Source organism: Camelus dromedarius, chromosome X (assembly GCF_036321535.1).
Source record: "Camelus dromedarius isolate mCamDro1 chromosome X, mCamDro1.pat, whole genome shotgun sequence".
NCBI lineage: Eukaryota > Metazoa > Chordata > Mammalia > Artiodactyla > Camelidae > Camelus > Camelus dromedarius.
In genome coordinates, this window is record NC_087472.1 from 23,604,494 (window position 1) to 23,630,175 (window position 25,682).

Genomic DNA, 25,682 nt, shown 5'->3' on the forward strand with positions numbered 1-25,682 from the left:
CGGGCAGGAAGGGCTTGCTGTCTGGTGCTCTCAGAGGCCAAGGTTCATGTTCCGAGGTCAGGAGGGGACACTGGCTGGGCTCTTTGGCTGAACGGTGCCACTGGTTATACCCCATGATTGGACAGGGCTGTAGGCTGTGCTCCCTGGCCAGGTAGTGCCACTCACTGGACTGCATTCAGGTTGGGCTGTAGGGTTGGCTCCACCTCTGGAGGGGACCTCAAGCTGTGCTCTGCAGTTGGACAAGGCCCCAGTCTAGGTTTCATGACTATGTGCTGCCACAGGCAGTGCCTCACAGTTGGGTGGGACCACAGGCTGGGCTCCACATGATTACGTAGGTCACTGGCTATGCTGCATGGTCAGGCTCCATTGTTGGCTAGGCTCCCTGGTCAGGCGGGGCCAGAGGCTGTGCTCCACAGTTGGGCAGTGGTGCTGGCTTGCTCAGGCAGGGCTCTATTATGGGCTCTGTGGCTGGGCCAGACTGCCGGGTACCCAAGCCAGGAAGAACTGCTGATCACCATGTTCCCTAGGCAAATGGAACTGCTGGCTTAGCACTGGGAGTGAGCTGGGCTCTCTGGTCTGGTGCTGTTACCAGCAAGAGCCCAGTCTGCCAAGATTTCTGCACTGGTTGCTTGCACCCTGCCCCTTTGTTTCTAGCTGAACCCAGGCAATGTAATCTTGCTCATAATCCTAGAGTTCCCTGTGAGATGAGACAGAAGTGGCATCCCAGGGAGCTCCCCAGAATGCTGGAGAAGCTGGATGTCTGCCTCAGGCTTTCTTTTCCCCACTAGTGAAATCATAGGCCCAGGGAAATGCTCTCCATGTGGCATTGTGCTGGCCTCGGGGAGAGATGACGTGGTCAGAGTGAAACTGCTCCTCTTATCCTTCTAATACAGCTTCTCTTTCTTTGTTTCTCTCTCTTTTTGTTCCTTTCCTTTCCTTCCCTTCCCTTTCCTTCCCTTCCCTTCCCTCCCCTTCCCTTCCCTTCCCTTCCCTTCCCTTCCCTTCCCTTCCCTCCCCTCCCCTCCCCTCCCCTCCCCTCCCCTCCCCTCCCCTCCCCTCTCCTCTCCTCTCCTCTCCTCTCCTTTCCTTTCCTTTCCTTTCCTTTCCTTTCCTTTCCTTTCCTTTCCTTTCCTTTCCTTCCCTTTCCTTTCCTTCCCTTTCCTTCCCTTTCCTTCCCTTTCCTTCCCTTTCCCTTTCTCTCTTTTCTCTCTTTTCTCTCTTTTCTCTTTTCTTTCTTTCAAGGAAATGATTCAGCTTCACCCCTGGGTTCTGGGATTTTTCACAAAGGCATTCTTGTCTGTGGATAGTTGGTAGCTAGTCTTTCTGTGAGGGGGAATAAAGCTAAGGATCTCCTATTCTGCCATCTTGCTGATGTCACTGCGGAAGGATTTTGGTAGAAATTGGCAACTAGAGTCAAAACTGCATAGAGAAGTCAAAAAGAACTTAAAATAGCAAAAATAATTTTGAAAAATAATAGAGCTGGAGGGTTCCCTCTAATTGCTTTCAAAAAGTTACTCTAAAGCTAGAGTAATTAAGACAGTGCAGTATTGGTGTAAGAATAGATATATAGCTTAATGGAAAGAACAGAGTCCCCAAGTAGATCTGCACATATATTGCCAATTGACTTCCAACAAATGTAATTCAGTGAGGTAAAGGATCAGCGTCAGCAAATGGTGCTGGAATGTTTGGATATTCATCTGCATAATCATGAACCCTGTTCCTTACTTCCTACATATACAGATATACACAGATTAATACAAAAAGGATCACGTGAGAGCAAAAAGATATAAGGCTTTTTGAAGAAAACTTAGGAAAAATCTTTGTGAGTTGAGATTAAGTGAAGATTTCTGAGATAGGCCTTAGAAAGTAATTACAAAAAAATTTATAAATTGGACTTCATCGAAACTGAAAACTTCTACTCTTTGAAAGATATTAAGGAAATGAACATATAAGGTACAGGAAAACCTCTGATAAAAGATTTGCATTCAGAAGACAGGAACTCTTAATTATATGACACACATGCCAATTTTTTTAAATAGCAAAATATGTGAACAGGCAATTCACCAGAGAAGATACAAGGATGTAAAATAAGCACATAAAACACACTTATCATTATTAGCCATTAGGAAAATTTTAATTGAAAAGACAATGAGATACCTCTAGACTTACTGTGCTTTCATACATCTTCTTTTGTGAATTGTTCAAGACTTGTCTACTTACTGTCTTTTTATTACTGAATTGTAGAACTTCTTATATTTTCTAGATAAAGTCCTTTGTCAGATACATACATTGTACATATTTTCTAACAGTCTATTATAACTATTCATTTTCATAAGCAAAATTTTTGTTGAAATCCAATTTATCATATCTTTTATGGTTGGTCCTTTACACTAACCCCAAGGCAGTAAATGTATTTTTCTATGTTATCTCCTAAAAGCCTTCTACTTTCAGTTTTTTATATTTAGATTTATAAACGACCTTTATTTAAATTTTGTACATAGTTTGGAAACTGGTCAATGTTCCACATATGCAATTGTTCTAGGACAATGTATTGTTCCATTTTATTAATAAAGTTGTCTATCCTTATGCAAATATCACTCTATCTTGATTACTGTATATTTATAAGTTTTGAAGTTTCAAGTGTAAGTAATCCAACCTTATACATTTTTAAAAGAGTTTTGGCAATTTTTGTTTTTGCATTTTCATATATATTTTAAAATCAATTTCTTTTTAAAATAAATTTTGCTGGCATGTTGGGTATCTCATTTTGCATCAATAGATTGATTTGTGGAGAATGACAGCTTAAATATATAAACTCTTCTAATCCATGAGCACGATTTAGCTCTTAATTTGTTAGGTCTCCTATAATGTGCCTCAGTGGTGTTTCCTACTTTTCAGTACAGAGGTCTTGCATGTCTTCCACTTTATTTAGTCCTAAATATTTCATGCTTTTGAGTCAATTGAAAGTTGAAATTTTTTTGTTATCTCATTTCCCAGTTGGTTGGAATATTTCCAATAGTTCTCTTTTTCCTTAGATTGTACTTTTATTACAAAGTACATTCACAATTCTTTTATAAATGATAAGTGAATAGTAAACTTTATACGTAGTTGAATGTCTGAATGTGGCTTTATTTATTTCATGGTTAATTTATGGTTCAGTATAATTTTGCTAGGGATGTTGAAAGCATGCTATAGTATCTGCTGCAATCCATCTTTACTCATAGAGGAATCATATGCTAATTATTATTTCTTTGTAGTGGAACATTTTTTTTCTCCCTAAGAATTTTTTAAATCTCTCCCTTGTACTTGGTCTATTGTAGTTACTGTAAAAAACACAAACAGCATTGTGTTTAGGTATGTTTTAATTTTTCATGCATCCTTCTGGCACTCAGTGGGCCTTTTCAATTCGAAGATACCTGTCTTTCTTCAGTTCTGGTCATTTTTTAAAATATTTCTTTAGAATTTCTTCCTTTCTATTTTATTAACCTTCTGTGACACCTTTATTAGATATTGTATCTCCTGACTTGATTCTAAGTAGATATTATATTTAGTCTCATATTCTCTATCTCTTTGAATACTTTCATTTTTATTCTGGGAGGTTCCCTTGAATCCATCTTTCATTTCTTAATATTTGTTACCATATATTTAATTTCAAAATATTCTGAGTTATTCCTTGATTCTTTCTTACATACCGTATTTCTTAAATTATGTGTATAGAATCTTCTTGAAACTTTTACAGTATTTATCATAGCTGTGTATGTTGTATTTTTTGACAACTTCACATATTTTCACATTCCCTAGGGTCAATAATCTCATTTGTTTGCTTTGGTTTTCTTTTGTTCTGTTAGATTTTTTTTTCAAACATGTACTATTCCTTTATTGTCAATTTGTATTTAGGAATAAAGGAACAGGTTTTCTTATATAAGTGACCAGAATGGATTTCCAGTGCATTTGCAAAGCCTACTTTTGCCCAACAGGTTTCTCCAATGGAAAAGCTGTTGCTGATCTCTTTGAGTATCAGCAGGTCATGTCAACTGACAGGATTCATTTTACTGTGTGTATATATAAATCTAGCAGGCAGAGCACACATACCTCAGACACTATTGGTCAGACAAGGAAGGTTGTTTTCTCTGGGTTGTCAGCATCAACACTAGGAGCTCTAGCTTTCCACAGATGGAAATTATTTATAGATACATTTCCAGTTATGTTCTGAGAGTTTATACAAGACATACAAAGGAAATTGTGGCATAAATTAATTCACACTGATTTTCTGTAGATAAAATTTCACTTATTTACCATTATTTATGGCCCCTAGCTACTCTTTCTTAATCTTCATAATACTGAATTTAATTTTGGACTGTCTCTTTGGTTTTGCCTACAAGAAATAAACAATCCTGCCTCTACTCTTGTCTTTTCCTTTGTCAGTTTCTGGGTTGGACATTCATTCTGATTTGTCCAAAGAAATGGTTTAAATGATATAATTATATTTTACAGTTTTTGAAATTCATTAGTGCCTTCTGTCCAATGATATCCCTACATCTAAAAATATCAAGAGAGCTTAGATGTTTTCATTATCCATGTTTTTTTTTCACTCTGATTTCAATGAGTCTTCAGCAGGAAAAAGAGTGCTCAGTCTACCTTATTGTACCAGTAGCCTACATAATTTTTATGTCAACATATTAGAAGTTACATAGGTCAGATGAATTGAGAGACTGGGAAAATACATGCAATAATTATGATCAAAAATTCTTTTCATTTTCATGATATCTTTATAGTTTTAAAAAGCCAGTATTTTCCCCAGCTTTACTGAATCTCTACTTTATTAGTGAATTTCAGGTGTTACAGTATTATTAACTATCGTCACCATGCAGTACATTAGATCCTAAGAATTCATTCATCTTACAACTGAACATTTGTACCTTTGACCAACCTCACCCCATTCCTGCCCCCGTCTCTCCCAAGAACCAATCTACTCTGTTTCTACAAGTTCAACATTTTTTTAATAAAGATTCCACATGTACATGATACCATACAGTATTTGTCTTTCTCTCACTGGCTTATTACATTCAGCATAATGTCCTCTAGGTCACAAATGCCAGAGTTTCCTTTTCTAAGTTTGAAGAATATTTAATTATGTATATTTATGTATGTATGTGTATATTATATATACACCACATTTTCTTTATTCATTCATCTGTGAACAGACATTTAATTTGTTTCTGTATCTTGGCTATTCTGAATAATGCTGCAGTGAACATAGGAGTACAGACATCTCTTTGAGAATAGTAATTCCATTTCCTTTGGCTGTGTACCCAGAAGTGGGATTGCTGGATCATATGGTAGTTCTATTTTTAATTTTTTGAGAAACCTCCCTGCTGTTTTTCATAATTGCTGTACCAATGTACATTTACACCAACATTCCCAAGAGTTCCCTTTTCTTCACATCCTCACCAACATTTGTTATCTCTTGTCTTTTTGATAATAGACATTCTAACAGGTATGAGGTGATATCTCATTGTGGCTTTGACTTGCATATCCCTAATGATTTTGAGTACCTCTTTTCATATATCTGTTGGCCATTTGTATGTCTTCTATGGAAAAATATCTCTCCAGGTCCTTTGCCCATTTTTAAATTGGTTTATTTGTGTTTTTACTATTGAGCTGTAAGTGTTCCTTACCGTTTTTAAACATTAACCGCTTATCAGATACATGATTTGCAAATATTTTCTCTCATTCCATAAGTTGCCTTTTCATTTTGTTGCTAGTTAAGTTTGTTGTGCCAAAACTATTAAGTTTGATGTAGTCCCTTTTGTTTATTTTTGCTTTTGTTGTCATTGTTTTCAGTGTAAAATCCAAAAAGTCATTGCCAAGAGCAATGCCAAAGTGTGTTTCTCCTAAGTTTTCTTCTGGATTTTTATGGTTTTAGATTTTATGCTTAAGTCTTTAATATATTTTTAGTTGCTTTTTCTGTACAGTATAAAATAGAGGTTGAAGGCCAATGTTTTTGTACTTCATACAAGCCAGGTAATGCACTAATTTTTTCTTTTAGTTTTTTTACCTGTAATGCCACATTTAATTCTCATGACAACCCTATGAGGTAGCTACTATAATTATCATTTTACATATGGATAAACTAAGGCACAGAGAGGTCTAATAGCTAATCCAATGGCTCACAGCTAAATTGTAATGATGAAATTTGAAACTCATGCAGTCTGGATATAGATGTGTGATGCTATAGATTCTGGATATAACTACTATAAAATATATCCTAATAAAATTAAATGGGAAAAGCATATAAACAGCTGATTCACCAAACTATATTGAAAGTATATAAAGCATGAATGTATTACAATTTGTTCAATCTTTTCAGTAATTAAATAATTGAAAATTAAAACAGAAATGGTACAACATTTTGCCTATGAAATTATGGATTAATAAATCATAATAATATTAGTGAAAATGAGTATTCTCATATACTGCTTATAAAAGTAAAAATTATTACAATCTTTCTGAAAGTAAGTATTTAGCACATTTTGAGCCCTCAATATACATGTACCTTTTGACATATTATTTTTCTAGGAATCTTGCCTACCTTTTAAAAAGAGGAAAATATTTATATATAAAATATTAATGGTAGCACAATACTAATAATTAAAAAAAATTCAAAATAGCAAAATATCATCCATTCATAAATTCAGTCACAGTTATTTGTTCAGCAGTTACAACATGCCAGTCACTGTTTGAGACCCTGGAAATATAGTAGTAATGAGACACACAAAATCATTTCTCTCAAAAAGTTTACATTTTATTGGAGGGAGACAGGCAATAAAAAAAAAGAAAGAAGAAAAGAAAATCAAGTATTGATAAGTACTATAATGAAGAAAAAAGGATGAGTTGATGAAGAGAAAGTGGGGACTACTTTAGTTAGATGATGACATTTAAATTGAGATCTGAGGGAAGAGTTTTCTAGGTTGAAGTAAAACCCCAAAACAGAAAAAGATTTAGTATTTTCAAGCAATAGAAAGATGCCTGGTTCTATGCAATCGACTAGAAAGAAAAGAATATTTACTTAGGGCCTTGCAGGATCTGTAAAGAATTTGAATTTTATTGTAAATGTATTGTGAAGCTACTGAAAGATCTTGAAAAGAATATAACATAAACTGATTACATTTTAACAGCTCACTTTTAAAACTGCTTTTTGGAGAATGGTTTGATTATAGGGGACAAAATAAGAAACAGAATAATTAATTTGAAAGCTTATTACAGTGGTCTAGATGAAAATTAATGCCTTAGACCATTTCCCAGTGCAGTGTCTTTGTTCCTTTGTCAAAGATCAGTTGACTACACTACATCAGTCTATTTCTGACCTCTCTATTCTGTTCCATTAATCTGGTTGTCTGTTCTTGACCAACACCACACTCTCATGATTCCTGTAGTTTAAGGTAAGTCTTGAAGTCAAGTAGCATCATTCTTCCAACTTTGTTCTCCTTCAATATTGTAGTGACTATACTGAGTCTTTTGCCTCTCTATATCAACTTTAGAATCAGTTTGTTAATATCCACAAAATAACTTGCTAGTATTTTCATTGGGATTGTATTGAATCAATAGATGAAGTTGGGAAACCTGACATCTTGACACTGTTGACTATCTTCCTATCAGTGAACATGGAATATCTCTGTTTATTTTCAGTTCTTCAATTAATCTCATCAGAGTTTTATAGTTCTCTTCATATACATCTTGTACATTTTTATTAGTTTTATACTTAAATATTTCATTTTGGGAGTATATTAATGTAAGTGGTATTGTTTTAATTTCAAATCTCATCATTGCTGATATTTAGGGGAGCAGTTGACTTTTGTAGATTAATTTTGTATCTTGCAACTTTGCTATATCACTTATTAGTTACAGGAGTTTTTTGTTGGTTTTCTACATAGGCAGTCATATCTTCTGTAAACAAAGACAGTTTTATTTCTCCCCACCGAAATCGGTGTACTTTTTATTTCCTTATCTTATTATATTAGCTAATTTTCTAGTATGAAGTTGAAAACAAGTAATGAGAAGGGGTATTCTTACCTTGTTTCTGATCTTAATGAGAAAGAGTTAAGTCTCACACTATTAAGTATGATGTTAGCTGTAGGATTTTTGTAGATTTCTTTGTATCAATTTGAGGAAGTTCCCTTCTATTCATAGTTTACCAAGAGATTTTATCACAAGTTGATACTGAATTTTGTCAAATTTTTTTTCTGCATCTATTGATACGATCATGTAATTTTTCTTTTTTAGACTTTTAATGTTATGGACTTACATTAGTTAATTTCCAAATGGTGAACCAACTTGGCATACCCCAGATAAATCCCACTTGGTATTGATGTATAATTTTGTATACATTGTTGAATTTGATGTGTTAATATTTTCTGATGATTTTTCCATCCATGACCTTGAGAGATACTGGTCTGTATTTTCTTTTTATAGTATCTTTTTCTGGTTTTGGTATTGGGCTAATGCTGGTCTCATAGAATGAGTTAGGAAGTATTCCCTCTACTTTCATCATCTGGAAAAGATTTTATAGAACTGGTATAATTTCTTTCCTGAATGTTTTGTAGAATTCACCGGTGAACCCATCTGTGCCTGGTCTTTTCTGCCTTGGAAAGTTATTAATTATTGATTCATTTCATTTAATAGATAGAGGCCTGTTCAGATTTTCTAAATCTTCCTGTGTGAGTTTTAGAAGATTGTGTCTTTCAGGACATTGGTCCATTTCATCTAGGTAACTGAATTTGTGATCATAGACTTGTTGATAATAGTCCCTTATTATACTTTAAAAATCCATGGGCTCTGTATTGATATACCTTTTTTGATTTCTGATATTAGTTATTTCTATCCTCTCTTTTTGTTTTTTTAGCTTGGCTAGATGCTTACTGATTTTATTGATCTTTTAAAAAAACTCTTTTTTTTAATTCATTGGTTTTCCTCTATTAATTTTCTGTTTTCAATTTCATTGATTTCTGTTTTCATTTTTTCCCATATGATTTGTTTGGATTAATTTGCTCTCCTTTTTCTAGATTTCTAAGGTAGAAGCTTAGATAATTGACTTTAGATCTTTCCTCTTCACTAATATATGCATTCAACACTATACATTTCCATCTAAGCACTGCTTTCACTGCATCTCACAAATTTGGATAAGTTCTGTTTCCATTTTCATTTAATCCAAACTATTTTTTAAACTAAAAAAACCCAAAATTCCTCTTAAAATTTCCTCTTTGACATGTCTTATTTAGAAGTGTTTTGTTTAATCTCCAAGTATTTTGGGATTTCCCAACTATCTTTCTTTTATTGGTTTCTTTGATCATCGGTCTGAGAGCAGACATTGTATGACTTCTGTTCTTTTAAATATGCTAAGATGTGTTTAATGGCCCCTAGTGTGATCTATCATGGTGAATGTTCCTATGAGTTTGAGAAGAATATGTATTCTGCGGTTGTTGGATAAAGTAGTCTATAGATGCTAATTAGATCCAGTTGATTGATGGTGTTATTGAATTCAACTATGTCTTACTGATATTTTGCCTGCTGCATCTGTCCATTTCTGATAGATGGATGTGAAGTTTCCAACTATAATAGAAGGTGCATTTATTTCACACAGTTCTATATGTTTTTGCCTCAAGTACTTTAATGCTCTGTTATTATACACATACATATTAAGGATTACTATGTCTTCTTCATTATCCCTCTTTATCCCTCATAACTTTCTTTGCTCTGCCTGAAATTAACATAGCTACTACCACTTTTCTTTTGATTGGTGTTAACATAGCACATCTTTCTCCATCCATTTACTATTAATCTATATGTGTTTTTATATTTAAAGTGGGTTTCCTATAGACAAAATATAGTTGGGTCCTGTTTTTTGATCTTCTCTAATAATCTATCTTTTATGGATACATTTAGATTCTTGATGTTCAGAGTGAGGTAGTGTAGAGTGCCTTATGATAACAAAATTATCCTAATTTCTCCTTCTCATACTTTTTTTATCATTACTGTCATTCATTTCACTTCATATATAGTGTATAAGCATATACATATGTAATTGAATACATTGTTGCTATTATTATTTTGAACTGTCATCTGTTAGATCAATTAGGAATGAGAAAAACAAAAGTTTTTATTTTACCTTTACTTATTTCATTCTCTGATGTTCTTCCTTTCTTCATGTATACCCAAGTTTCAGGCCTATATCATCTTGTTTTCTCTAAAAATTTCTTTAAACATTTCTCACAAGGCAAGTGTACTGACAACAAATTTCCTCAATTTTTGTTTGTTTGAGAATACCTTGATTTCTTTTTCACTTTTGAAGGGTAATTTCACAGGATACAGAATTCCAGGTCAGTGTTGGCTTTTTATTCTCTAAACACTTTTCAATATTTTACTCCAATCTCTTCTTACTTGCATGGTTTCTGAGTAGAAGTCAGATATAATTCTTAGCTTTGCTCCTTTACAGGTGTTCTCCACTGCCACCACCATGGCTTCTTTCAGGATTTTTTTCTTTACCTTTGATTTTCAAAGTTTGACTATGACTTGGCATAGTGTTTTAAACATTTTTTTCCTATTTGATGTTCTCTGAGTTTCCTGAATCTATGGTTTGGTGTCTGACATTAATTTCAGGAAATTCTCATTGTTTATTATTTCAAATATTCTAGTCCTTTCTCTCTTTCTTCTTCTGGTGTTCCTATTACTCATATGTTATACCTTTTGTAATTGTACCCAAATTATTAGATGTTCTGTTATGTTTCAGTCTTTTCTCTCCTTGCTTTCTGGTTTTGGAGTTTTATGTTGAGATATCCTCAAGCTCAGAGATTATTTCCTCAGCAGTCATGTACAGTCTACTAAAAAGCTAATCAAAGGCATGCTTCATTTCTGTTATAGTGGGGTTTTGTTTTGTTTGTGTCTCTAATATATATATATTTTGGTTCTTAGAATTTCCATCTAATTACTTGGCCCATTTGTTCTTGCATGTTGTGCATATTATCCATTAGAGCCCTCAGCATATTAATCATAGTTGTTTTAAATTCCCGTCTGGATAACTCCAACATCCCTGCTATATCTGATTTTAGTCTCAATGCTTGTTCTGTCTTTTTAAACTATCTTTTGCCTTTAATGTACCTTGTATTTTTTTCTTGATATTTGGACATGATATACAATGTTAAAAGGAACTGCTGTAAATAACCTTTACTATTGTGGTGGTTTTAGGGGAAGGGAAGTGTTCCATAGTCCTATGATTAGGTTTTGATCTTTTAGTAAGCCTGTTCTTCTGCACTGTTAACTTCACACATGCTTCTAAGTTTTCTCCTTTTCCCTTAGTTGAGACAGGATAGCTAGAAAATGGTGGGGTTGACGATTTCCCTTTCTCCATGTGGAAGACTAGAGTTGGCTGAAGTTGGGTATTTCCCTTCACCTAGGTCAATTAAGTTACATTAAAACTCCAGCACGTTAAGTTCTAGTTAAATAGTTTCTCCTGAGGACAGACTTTGTTTAGGAGAACAGAATGCTGTGTTGTGTTCTAAAATGGTTCCTTTTTCCCCCTGACAGAAGCTTGGGAGGATTTTTCACTGATGTTTGCTGTGAGAACAGAGTTAAGCTCCTGTAGGTAGAATTCATAAAAGTGTGCTCCTCCCCTAATGACCGGATCCTCCTGGAGTTTTTATTTCTCAGACTTTTCCTACACTGGGCCTCCAGCAATTTTTCCATTACAGTTCGGGTTTTCCTACCCAAGTACTGGTTCCCACAGGGGTCTCTGCCTGTGGCTTTTACACTGGGAAGTGTGATTCTCTGCATTTGCCTCTTCGTCTCTCCAGTTTGGGGTGCCATGGTTTCTCCTGTGACCTTACTTCTCTTATGGATCTAAGAGGAGTTGTTGATTTTTCAATTTGTTCAGCTTTTTACTTGTTAGGAGGAACTGGGCTATTTCCAAGCTTTTTACATGTCAAAATTGAAACCAGATGTCTTATTGATTTTTCTTGTACATTTATTTCAGTATTGAATAGTGAAGATAGAAGACTTTGTTTTCTTGTCCTTTTTGCTCATTTTGTAATTATGGAAAAAACAATTTTTAAGAGCTATGGATATAGAAATGATAAGATTAATAAAGCAACAGAAAAGAAATCTAAAGAAAGAAAGGAAAAATGAAAAAAATTAATGAAAAAGTGTGACCCTTTCGTGCATTCTCATGTTCGTGTATCTAGAATGTGCATGTGGAGAAATGGTAAGAAAAGAGTCATTTATTTTCATTAAAAAAGAATGTATTTTGAAAAGTCTTAATTTTTAAAATATGTTTGAAAGGGTTAATTATGAGTAGAATATCTTTTTAAAACTTAGGTTAAAATATTAGGTAACCTTGTGCAGGAAAGAAATGGGACAAAAAACTGCAGTAACTTTTTGTTGTTGTTTTAATTCTATCCTAGTGATAAACAGATCAAAATGTAAATGGACATTCATGGCAGTCCTGTAACAAAGGTGAAAATGAGCAGTTCATCTAAATTTACTTTATGGATGAAGTTTTTCATATAGGAAAGTACAGTTTAACCCACTAAATATTTATTGACTGGCCTCCAGCTCCAAGCCTGCCCCCTTACTAATTCTGAAACTTCAAGCAAATTTATCTCACTGAAAATCATTTTCTTCAACTTTGAAATAAGGGGATTTGTTTTCATCCCTTTGAGGCGGGAAGCCCCATAAAAAGACCAGCAGGACCCCTAGGCAGGGCCGCTGCTCTCCTCTTAGCACCATCCGGTTCCCTGGCCCAGAGGCTCTATCTCACTTTTTGCCTTTAAAGAGGCTAACTTACACCTAGAATTCTGTTGGTTCCCTGAGCTCACTTCTGATTGGTTATTTCCTTCACTCCTGATTGGTTATTACTCTCACTTCTGATTGGTTATTACTCTCACTTCTGATTGGTCCACTTCCCTAACTTCTGATTGGTCCATTTGTAGTACTTCATTTGCATGGAGCTCACTCCTGATTGGTCTATTTCTACAAAGCTTGTTCCTGGTTGGTCAATTTCTGTTGTACTTTATTTGCATATGATGTTGCAAAGTGTAAAACCCGCAGCCTATAAAAGGCCTGTGTAAAGCTACAGAGGGGGTCCAGAGTTTGAAGTGTTAACTCCCCTGGGCCCTCTGGCGTAATAAACCTGAGTTCTCCAACTCTCTGAGTGCTGCTTGGTCTCTCGCTCAGATCCAGGTTGCTGTCACAACTGAGCTGTAACACCGAGATGTAACACATTTTTCCAGAACACTTTCTCTTTTAATATTTATTGAGAATCAACTATGTGGCAAACAGTGTGCTAGAAGTCATTGCACAAATCATTTGATTTAATATTCTCTATAACTCAGTGAGGTAGGGATTATCATCCTCATTTTACAAGTAAGGCAACAGATATTTTGTAGTTAAGTATTTCAACTTCTCCGAATTTTTATCTAAAATACTATTAGTTAAAAAACTCTACAACTTTCTTTGAATAAATAAAAGGATGTTAGAGTTTGTGTTCAAACCCATTCTATCACACTGCTAGAGTGGATGGTACTTGCTACTGTAACATGCTGTTCTAGAAACTAGCTGATTTTTCAGTTTGACCATTTACAGTAGGGAAACAATATTGCTGAAAATGTCACTAAGATTGAATGAATGAATTCAATTATGTTAAACACATTGCCAATTAAACTTTTACTTTCCTAGTATGGAATCTTTCCAGGCAGAAATCACTGAAGCAAAAGATGGAGAAAATATCACCTCAGTGAAAAAATTCTTTAATAATTTACTTCAAAATCCCAAATGGTTAGAAAGTTGAAATGCTTATAGAAGGAGATTCTTTGGAGATCTGATTTTTTTTCAGAGAATCTGAAATTAACTAGGTGCTAAATAAAAAGAGGAAGTCTGAGGGAAAGTGTAGTAACACAGTAGCAAGGTAATAGAAGAAAATTCATTGTGATATTCAGGTTTGGTAGATGACTAAAGCAATCTGGATTGTAGAAGTAAATCAGTGTCATATTAGCAGACTAATTTTTGCTATAACTATCAAGGCTAGGTTCTTTTGGGTAAAAAACAAAAAAACAAAATATTGGAAAGAAAGTTCAGTCTATCATTAGGATGCAAATAATGAATTTATCAGAATAGTAGTCATCATGTCTTAATTAGGAACTTGTGTTATAGGAATCATCCAGACAAAAGTTGTTCCTGAGAACATATATTGCACAATGTGGAATACCATTTGTTATATATATATATATATATATATATATATATATATATATCTTACATTGTTTTATAGAATTATAGTCATTTGTAGTATATTTTTAGGTGATTATAGATCTTTATTATTTTCCTCAAGAGAGATTTGGGATTTCACAGACTTTTTGTATTAGAATTTCATTTTTTTAGTCTAAGAAAATATATACCTGCAAAAATATTTTTCCTAAACTAAAGTTTTTATTGTGGGAGAACAACTTCGGCTACAAAAACAGTGACTAGTCAGAAGCAAGCTAAAGCCCCTATCACTGTAGACTGGTGCTTCTCCACTTTGGCTGCACATTGGAGTCACCTAGGACATTTTAAAAAATCCCAGTGCTCAGAATGCATATAAAACAAATTAATCTAGAATCTCTGGGGGAGGGAGCCAGTTATCAGTACTTTTTAAAGCTCCCTACCTACTACTAGTATGCGGCCAAGATCAAGAACAACTGCCCTAGATAGTTATGATCAGCTTTATTTATTTCCTCTAGGGCCTAACTCTCACCAGTATAACACAATAATCATTTAAAAGGAGCGTTTTCACCATTTCTAAGAGCGGTGTCTTCTCAGCTGCAAGAGTCAGTTTTAACACATAAATTAGGAGAGTTTTTGAGGCCTGTGAGTTTTTTGAAGGCCTAGGTTCTATGTTGGATATAACAGAACTTGGGAGCATTTTCAGTTTGCAGTCTGATTAAAGAACCAAGACTTGCACACACGGTAAAACTGAAGAATAAATGAAGGCAGTTTGTGGGGATTTCCTAATTGGGTATCACTCACCAGGAGGATATAAGTACACAGAAAAAGCAAGAGATTCTTGTGGCATTTTGCAGGTGGAGTTTTCACATACAAGGTGAAATTTAAGGTCCATCTTGCGTGGAGGACAAATGTGGAATATTTAGTTAAGTAATAATCAGGACAACAAAGCTTATCCCAAAGCAATTTGTACATGTAATCTAAGAGGTTTCTTCAGTACATCTATGCTGCCAGAAGCATCTATACTCAGATTTTAGAGTTTCCAAGACCACTTCAGTAGCATGAAAATGATTAACTGCACTTTGTCCCTCCAGTTGATTGTTGATGGCTGCTGTGGTGCTGACACCCATAGGTGCAGGACAGTTACAGAAGACAGGGCCAGAGCAGACCCACAGCAGCTGTGGGGGCCGTGGTTGGCCTGCACTATTGTGGTTGCAGGGTCTTGCCACGGGCACAGAGCAGTGGAGGTGTGTCTGGAGCTGGGCTAGGGGCATACAGGTACACAGCTGGAGGGGCTACCTGCTGGTGTGCCCAGTGGTGTAGGCCAGTAACAGAAGAGAGGGCCGACTCTGGGCCCACATGCAGCTGTGCGGGCCTTGGCTATCAGCACGCCCTTTTGTGGCTGCAGGATCTCATCACAGTGCATGTTAAGCAGTGATGGGCATCAGGCTGGTGGTGAGCACAAGCATTTTGGTGGGGGTCACCTGCATGGATCTAGGCTGGCATCTTGAACTCACACAGCTGCAGAGGCCTGGGCTAGCTGTTGCTGCGTATCTTGGTCTCTGGTGTGGAAGAGAGAGTGGGAGTGAACTCAAGTGGCTGGGAAGCAAAGAACACAAAAATCTGTGGGGCGAAAAATCAGTGAAATTTGCAGGGGTTCTGTGGTGGCTGTGGTGGCTCTGCTCGCTGTTTCTTCAATGTAGAAAGTTTCTGGGATCCTCTTGCAGAGCAGGTCACTGGGAACAGCTGTCGCCCCTACTGCATGGCTAATACTGATGTCCTCTCCTCTTGTCCCTTATTCGTAGCCATCTCTACATCTCAGCTCTGCTGGCTTCTGGATGGGTTGAAACTGAAAGAAGTCCTTCACATGGTACCCCAGTGGGCTGGGAAGCTGGCAGTTCACTCTGCTCTCCCTTTCCTGGTGAGGGGTACTCTTTCTAGTTGAGGAGTTTCCTGGTGGTGTTGTGCAGTGCTGGCCTGAGGGATGGGTTGTGCAATTATTGTCAGGGCTGTTTTTCACACAGTCTTGCAGAAGTTGCTTTGGTGGACTCCCGAGCTCTCCCAGAGCTGTTTCTGTTTGTAAATAGCTAATTGTTGATCTTTGTGCGGAGATGGAGGCTGGGGTCTCCTACTTTGTTGTTCATTGTCTGGACACCACTCTGCAACTTTTTACTCCTTTTGATTGGATCACTTACCTCATTTTCACTGAATGTTATTAATGTTTGGACTTACTTTTACCATTTCATATTTTACTTCTATATACCTCTTTTTGTTCCACTGTTCCTCCTTTTCACCTTTCAATGCGTTAAATGAATATTTTGTAATGTTTACCATTTTAATTCCTTTAATCACTTTTTCGGTATTTCAAGATTTATTTTCTTTGTGGTTGCTTTAGGACCTACATATGTGTTAACATCAGAATCTACTTCACATTTATACTAATCTAATTCCATTGATACATAGAAAGTTTACTCCTGTATACCTCTATTCACTCTTTCCCCTTCTGTTGTGCTATTATCCTTATACATGCTACATCCATATATGTTAAAAACTAAAATATATTGTTTTATTCTAAATATATATATATAGTATGTATTTTAAAGAATGTGAGAAAGGAAAGAGAGGCAAGTATATATTTATAGACTGTGTTATATTTACCTTCTTATTTTCAATTGTTTTTTAAGTTAAAAAATTTTTATTGTGGTAAAGCACACATAACAAAATTTATCATCTAATTTTTAAGTATATAGCTCAGTAGTGTTATATATATTCATTCATTGTTGTGAAAAATGACATTGTTGTGGAAAATGATCTCCAGAGCTTTCTATCTTGCAAACCTGAAAATCTATATTAGATTTGAATTATTGTCTGGTGTTTATTTCAGCCTGAAGTACTTCCTATTGTGTTTCTTGCAATGTTGGTTTGCCAGCAAAAAAAAATAATTAAAAAGTCAATTTTTGTTTATCTCGGATCAACTTTACTTCCTCTTCATTTTTGAAAGATGGTTTTGCTGGATATAAGGTTCTTGGTTGACAGTTTATTTTTTTCTTAGCACTTTGAATGTGAGCTAACTGCCTTCTGGCCTCTATTTCATTTTATTTATTATTTTTTTGACGAAAAGTTATCTGCTTCCTTAATATATAAAGTGGCATTTTCTTCCCTGTTTCCAAGATTTTCTCTTTGTTATAGCCTTTGTTTTAAAGTCTATTTTGTGTGATATGATTATTGCTAGTCCCACTTTCTTGTTTACATTTGCATAAAATATCCTTTTCCATCTCCTCACTTTCACTATGTGTGTCTTTAGCTCTAAAATGAGTATCTTGTAGGCAGCACGTAGAAAGGTGTTGTCTTTTGTATCCAGTCAGCCACCATATGTCTTTTGATTGGAGTATTTAGCTCATTGACATTTAAAATAATTATTGTACTTATGTCCATTTTATTACTTGTTTTCCAGTTGTTTCTTTAGTTCTTCTCTGCTCATTTCTTCTTTTTGTCCTTCCTTTTGTGGCTTGATGATTTTCTTTTACAGTATGCTTGTGTTCCATTTCTTTTTGGTTTTTGTGTATCTATTGTAGGTTTTTGATTTATGTACCATGGAGTTCATATATGTTAACTTATAATTATATCTACTTGTTTTAAACTGGTAGTCATTTAAGTTCAAACACATTCTAAAAGATTTGAATTTTCTTACTCCCCTCCACACGTTTTGTATTTTTGATGTCATAGTTTGCATCTTTAAATGTATCCTTTGTTTATGGTAGTTATAGTTTTTATTTTTTTACAAATTATTTTCTTTTAATCTTTGTATTGACTTGTTTAAGTGGTTGATCCATGGTCCTTACTTATATTTGCCTTTCCTAGTGGGATTTTCTCTTTCCTATAGATTCTTAGTTCTTTTTCCACTTAGAGAAGACCCTTCAACATTTCTTTTAGGGTAGGTTTAGTATTGATGAATTCTTTTAGTTTTTGCTTGTTCCAGAAGATATTTGTCTCTCTATTCTAAATGATAATCTTTCTGTGTAGAGTATCCTAGGCTGCAGGTTGTTCCCTTTCAACACTTGGAATATATCTTGCCACTCCCTTTTGGCCTGCAAAGTTTCTGCAGAAAAATCAGCTGATAGCCTTACGGAGTTCCCTTGTGTATGACTCTTTGTATTTCTCTTGCGGCCTTCACAATTCTCTTTAACTTTTGCCATTTTCATTATGAAATGTCTTGGTATGGGTCTGGGTTCATCTTGTTTGGGACCTTCAGTGCTTCCTGTATTTGGCTATCTGTTTCCCTCTTCCGGTTTGGGAAGGTTTTGGCCATAATTTCTTCAGATACATTTTTTGCCCTGTTTTCTTTCTTCTTCTTCTGGGATGCCTATAATGTGAATGTTGTTATGTTTGGTATGTTATACCAAAGATGTGTTAAATTATTTTCATTTTTAAAAATTTGTTTTGCTTCTGATTATGTGATTTCCATTATTCTATCTTCCAGATCACTTATGTGTTCTTCTGTATAACTTAGTCTGCTATTCATGCCTTCTAGTGTGTAAATATTGAATTATGATTGGATCTTTTTTATAATTTTTAGTTCCTTATTAAAGTGTTCACTGTGTACATCAAGGAAAATGACAACATAATAAGTGTAAGATAGCATTTATAAGTGGAATCTAAAAAATAGTACAAATGAATGTCTGTAGCAAAACATAAGCAGACTCATAGATAAAGAAAACAAACTAGTGGTTACCAGTGGGGAGAGGGAAGAGGAGAGGGGCAAGTTAGGGGTGTGGGCTTAAGAGATGCAAACTACTATATATAAAATAGATAAGCAATGAGGATATATTGTATAGCATGGGGAATTATAGCTATTATTTTTTAATAACTTTTAATGGAGTATAAACTGTAAAAACTATTGAATCCCTATGCTACACATCTGAAACTGATATAATATTGTAAATCAACTGTATTTCAATTAAAAACCAAAGATTTCCTCTCTGTCTTTACATATCTTGATAGTGATTTGTCTGAATGTGGATATCTTTGTTTTTATCCTGCTTATAATTTGTTGAACTTCTTGGATGTACACGTTTTAAATCAAATTTAGGGAGTTTTAAGCCATTATTTCTTTGCATATTTTTTCTTCCACTTTCTGTTTCTTCTGTGTCTAGTAATCTTGTGCATATCTCGGTGTGTTTAATGGCGTTCTACATTTTTTCTGAGGTCTGTTTATTTGTATTTATTTTTCCCCTCCTTCAGATTGCTTAGTTTCTACTTATCTGTTTTCAAGTGCACCAGTTTAAACTTAATTCAGCTCAAATCTACTGTTCAGTCTCTCTACCGAATTTTTATTTGAGTATTGTACATTTCCACTCTATAATTTTCATTTGGCTCTTTATATAATTTTTATATGTTTATTGATATTCTCTATTTCGTAAGACATTGTCATCATACCTTCATTTTTTCTCACAGCATGAGTTCCTTTAGTTATGTGAATATATTTATGGTGGCAATTTTGATATTGTATGTTGTCATACATCTAAGCCCACTGACGTGCAGTTTTTGTTGCCTAAGTGTGGTCTGTGTATGAGTCATATTTTCCTGTTTCTTTGTATTTCTCATAATTTTCATTGAAAATCGGGCATTTTAGATAATACAGCAACAACTCTGGATTCAAATCTCACTTGTTTACCTCCAGAAGCTTGTTGATTTTGTTTTCTTATTTATTCAGTGACACATTTCGGGAAAGTCTATTTCTCTTGCAGTATGCAGCCTCTGATGTCACTCCTCAGAAAGCTTATGGGCATATACATAGTTACCCTAACCTGTCCTCCTTCCAGGGATGACTGGGGTTTTTGCAGGGATCTTTTTGATTTTCTATTACATTAATCTCCCTGTTAACTTCCTAGCTGGTTTGTCTATTGGTATCACACTCATCTCTTAACTACCACTAATTGTAAGAAATACCTGTTTTTTTTTTTTTGTATAGTGCTCTGGGACATAAATTATTCCATAGTCTGATCCAATTTAATCTGGGTCCCTTCACAAGTGTTGTCTTTGAGGCCAGCCTTGATGATTGTTTTGGACCCAGGAGGGCTTCTTATCTGCCACAGTCCCTGGTTCTCTCTGGTAAACTTACAGTTGGTCTGCTGTTTTGCTTGTTGTTTGCATAGAGTTCTCAGTCTCCTTTTACTTGCTCAGGACCAAAATCTCCATTATTTTCAACCCTGCCCTTTGGCTTAAAATTCCCCACTCTCTGTTAAAATTCTCTAAGTTGTTGTGGCCTTCTGTGTTCTTAAAGCCTGCCTCTCTCACTAGGTAGAAACTTGGTACCACTCCTCCACATCTGGGGGCAAGAAAAGTGATCCATTTCTCTTGGAGTGATACCTTTGATTTTTGAGTGGGACACTGGATAAAGATGGTAACCCTTGGTCTTCTTAACTTGCCTCTCCTGGTGTGAAATCAATGTTCTACAAGTGAGCTGGGCACAGGCAAGTGGGGACCAGTTGTCTCAGCCTGCCACAACTAAAGTGGAGCTTCGACCCTACGAGTGGAATCTGGTTAGAGGAAAGGAGCTGAAGCCACTCAGCTGCACTTCCTCAGAAAATAGATTCTGCAACTTAGAGCTTTGGGCAGTCAGGAATGCTTGCAGCCTACCTTTCCAATGGAGATATCATACCCCTAGATGGGGAACTGGGGCTGGTAGAGAGCTCCTTGCTCTACCTTGCACCTGTTAGTTTTAGAGCTTCCATTACACTGTGCTGGGAGGATAGGAAGGGAGAGGGTAGGTATTGGCTGAAATACAACAGACTTCTGGCGTTCTTACAGAAATTTAATAGAATTTCTTGAATGAACGTTTCTGTCAAATACAGAAACTGTATGTCAAATATAGTTCATTATATGCTCTTAGAGCAATTTTAAGAGATTATTATTTTTTATAATTTTCACCAGTTATGTTTTTCTCACTAGGCAGAGGGTAAAAAAATCTCCTAATGACACCATTCCAGAAATACACTCTTCTCAATGTTATTTTAACTTATATTTTCCTCATAGTGAGAATTATTATTTTTCGTATGCTTTACTACCATTTTTATCTCTGTGAATTGCTCATTCATATTTATTTTTCTCTCATCTATGGAGTTGTTTATCCTTTTTCTTTATTTGTACAAGATACTTATATAGAATATTATATAAATATATATGCAAATATTTACTCTGAATTTGCCACTTATTTTTACTTATGGATTTTTTACAACAGTAGTTTTCTTTTTTGCATATAGAAAGCATTGTTAGAACTTTCCTTTGTGTTTCTTGCTTGCTTTTGTGTCTCAAGAAGTTCTTCTCCAACCTATTCATGATTTTAAAAAATCAATGTTCTTTCTGTATTTTTTTCTAACCCTAACTTTTATTATTTCAAGTCTAGGTCTTTTCTTCATCTGAAATGTATGTTGTATGTGCTTTTTCCCCTTCTAAATTGATAGCCAAAAACCCCAGCAATAGTTATTGATGCTTTTGTACTTTTACAATATATTTACTTTCCATATATATATATATATATATATATATATATATATATATATATATGTAGGTCTGTTTCTAGAATCTCTAGCATGTTCTACTGATCTGTCTCCTTATCTGTAAGTCATTATTGCATCATTCTCTTTAATAAGTTAACATAGTCTATTTTCACAGGCAATTTCTTACTTCCTACTTCTCTTCCTCCTTCTTTGCTCTTCTCATTCAAATTATCTTTCACATAGTATGACAATCTCCAGTTCCATCCATGTTGCTGCAAATGGCATTATTTTATTGTTTTTTATGGCTGAGTAGTATTCCATTGTACATATGCACACCACATCTTTATCCAATCATCTGTCGATGAACATTTAGGTTGCTTCCATGTCTTGCCTATTGCTAATAGTGATGCTATATGAACATTGGGTTGCATGTTTCTTTTTAAATTAGAATTTTTCTGGATATATGCCCAGGAGTGGGATTGCTGGATCATATGGTAACTCTATTTGTAGTTTTTTAAGGGATCTCCATACTGTTTTCCATCATGGCTGCACCAAACTACATTCCTACCAACAGTGTAAGAGAGTTCTTTTTTCTCCCCACCCTCTCCAGCATTTATTATTTGTGGACTTTTTATTGATGGCCATTCTGGCTGGTGTGAGGTGACACCTCACTATAGTTTTGATTTGCATTTCTCTCATAGAGATATTGAACACTTGTTCATGTGCCTCTTGGCCATTTGTATATATTCATTAGAGAAATGTTTGTTTAGGTCTTCTGCCCATTTTCTGATTGAGTTGTTTATTTATTTTTTGTTATTTAATTGTATGAGCTTCTTGTATACTAAGTAAGCCAGAAAGAGAAAGAAAAATATCATATGATATTACTTATATGCAGTATCTAAAAAAAATGAGACAAATGAACTTATTTACAAAACAGAAACAAACTCACAAACATAGAAAACAAACTTGTGGTTACCAGCAGGGGAAGGGGAGGAGTGGAGGGATAAATTGGGAGTTTGGGGTATTCAGATACTAAATACTATATATAAAATCAATAAACAGCAAGGTCCTATGGTATAGCACAGGGAACTATATTCAATACCTTGTAATAGCCTATAATGAAAAAAATGAAAAGGAATATATATATGTATATGTGTATAACTGAATCACTATGCTGTACACCAGAAATTAATACAACATTGTAAATGGACTGTACTTCAATTTTAAAAAATTAAAAATAAAACAAAAAAAACAAATTAGCTTTCACATAAATTTTATAAGCTGTTTACAATGTTGTGTCTTTATAACTAGAATCATGGTATATGTTTTCATTTATTCTGGTCTAATTTGAAATTCCAAATATATTTCATCTATTTGTTGTGATTGGAAATGGGATCATTTTCATGACATTTTCTAATTGGTTACTGATATTATAAAGCAATATTATTAATTTTGATGTGGATTTTGTATTTGGATAACTACTTAATCTCCTTATTAGTCTAATGTTTTTTCAGTTCATTTACTTGAATATTCTAAACAAACAATCATATTGACTATGAATAATTATCATTTTGTATCTTTCTAATATTTATAAATTTTAGCCTACAGAATGAGTCAAGAAAAATACATAAAGATTATAAATATGCTTGACCTCTTATTAAGATTTTGTCAGTTTTATAGTATGAAATGATGACTATAAATCTTGCTACATAATCTGACAGAATGATGAAACACAGAATTCTGTGTCCCATGATGTTTTAATAATGTTCACCTATAAGATAATCTGGAATATTTTTAGTGGTAAATTTTTGACTCAATTTCAATTACTTCTGTAGTCCACTTTCTGTCTTCCTAAACATATGTGCATATGTGTATGTATCTATATATACTTTATAAATTTTTCAAATTTATTGGTATAAATTGTGTGTAACACTTATAATTTTGAGTCTACTCTATACATATATTTCCTTTCCGGTTTCTAATATTAATTTTATCTTCTATCTACTTTTCTTAGAACTTTATCTATTTGTTGGACCTCTCAAAACAGCTTATACAATATAGAATTATCATATTATTCAGACGTTCCACTACTGGGTATATATTCCAAAGAATTGACAGCAGGGATTCAAATAGATATTTTTACAACTATGTTCATAGCAGTATTATTCACAATAGCTAAAAGGTGTAAGCAACCCAAGTGTCCACTGATGGATGAATGGATAAAAAAAATGTGGTATATACATATGATAGAATGTTTTTTAGCTTTAAAAAGGAAGAAAATTCTGATATATGCTACAATGTGGATGAAACTTGAGGACGTTGTGCTAAGTTAAATGAGCCACTCACAAAAGTACAAATATTATATGATTCCATTTATATGAGATATCCAGACTAGTCAAATTCATAGAGGCATAGAATGGTGGTTTTCAGGGGCTGAGGGAGGAGGGAATGAGGAGTTGTTGTTTAATGGATACAGAGTTTCAGTTTGGGAAAATGAAAAATTCTGAAGATGGATGGTGGTGATGATTGTACAACAATGTGAATGTACTTAATGCCACTTAACTGAACACTAATTATGAATGCTATGCATTTTGGTTGTTTGCTATTTCATCTTTTTCCATATTTGTTATTACCTTTCAATTTATAATGGTTTATTTTGTTGTATTTTTTCTACCTTCTTTAAATGGATGCTTTTGTCATTTCTTCATTTCTTTTTTTTTTAATTGAAGTACCATCAGTTACAATGTGTCAATTTCTGGTGTACAGCACAATGTCCCAGTTATGCATATACATACATACTATTCATTTTCATATTCTTCATTTATTTTCAATGTTTCTTTTGTAATAAATTAATTCATGACTATAGGTTTTCCTTTGAGTATAGCTTTACTGAATCACAGATTTTACTCTCAATTGAATAAAAACAATTAAATATATTATTCGTAATAAATAACATACAACTAGGTGCTGTGGTAAATAAATCTCAGTATTTCCTTAGACACAATAGAACTTTATTTCTTACTTGTCTAACTATCAAATTAACTATTCCTAGGTGTCAAGTTGTCTTCTATGACTTAGTCCTAAAATTCAGTGTTACATAGAGCTGTTGTATTGTACTTCTCTTGGCAATAATGTGAATTGTGTCTCTAGAAGTTTTGCACAATGTGGTCCTAATTCAACCTATCTTTCCTGAGCACCTATCTTTCTTGAGCACCTATCATGTGAAGAGCAAATACTCTACACTCTCAGTATTTGAAGGTGAAACTCTACAGCCTCTGCCTTCATTTATTGAGAAATACGTACCTGACTTTGCGTCTTTTGAGTTTTGGCAGTTAATATGACTTTAAGCATGCTATATCATATCTTTACATGAGTCTGTTACTTCATGTGAAAAGTAAGGATAATAATACACTAGGGTTTTTTGGAACACCTAGCTCAAAGCCTGCCTCAATACATGTTTATTATTATTTTAGTTATTGTATATAATAATGTTTGTATACGTGTATATATATCCACTGAAAATTCCATTTCTAATTTGTAAAGAAAGATTTATAGTTAGTAACTATTTTTAGATACTCAATAGTGTAGGCAAAGTTAATCAGCTAACAAGTAAATTTCTATTTTTAAAATTCTAAGGTCACTCTGGATTAAATCCCAAGCCTAGTTCATAAAGGTACATTTTTCCTGTGAGAATCAAGAACTAGAAATTGGGTAATGGAAGGTAAGAAGGAAGAAATAAGTCCACTCAATTCCGTGCAATTGAAAAATCAATCAAACAATTGAAGGCTATAGCTACAGAAGATAGTCTTTTCTGCAGTCTCTGCTCAATTAAGATGCAGGATGGAAGGGAGGGAAAATCTGATGACAAGACTATCGTAGAAAAAGAGAAGCAAGCAAAGAATCTGGGTAAGCAATCTGACAAAAACAAATATT